Source organism: Cynara cardunculus, unplaced genomic scaffold (assembly GCF_001531365.2).
Source record: "Cynara cardunculus var. scolymus isolate 2C unplaced genomic scaffold, CcrdV1 Un_Scaffold_1571, whole genome shotgun sequence".
Lineage (NCBI taxonomy): Eukaryota > Viridiplantae > Streptophyta > Magnoliopsida > Asterales > Asteraceae > Cynara > Cynara cardunculus.
The window spans coordinates 87,864-88,217 of NW_020200801.1; positions in this window are offsets into that span (position 1 = coordinate 87,864).

Sequence of the window (354 nt, forward strand, 5' to 3'; positions counted from 1 at the left end):
TCTGGTCAGTTGATTTATCTAGTTATATTCGTTTCAAATTTGATTAATCTCATACGCTAATTTCTCAAATGATCTTCATTTAATGTTTAATTCAACATGCCTGTTGTAGAACACCACCCAATCCAAGAGTTTCCACCATTGATGACCGCCACTATCCATACTTTGTATCATTCCGAGTTTCTGACAATCCAATTTTTGTACTGGTTTGTAAACCATTAATTGGAGAAAATTACTACTCATGGAGTCGAGCTATGCCCAATGCTTTGTTTATCAAAAATATATTCGGTTTCATYGATGGTACATTGCGAAAGCCTCAACATAGTAATAGTCCTAGGATATTGCAAATTAATTCGA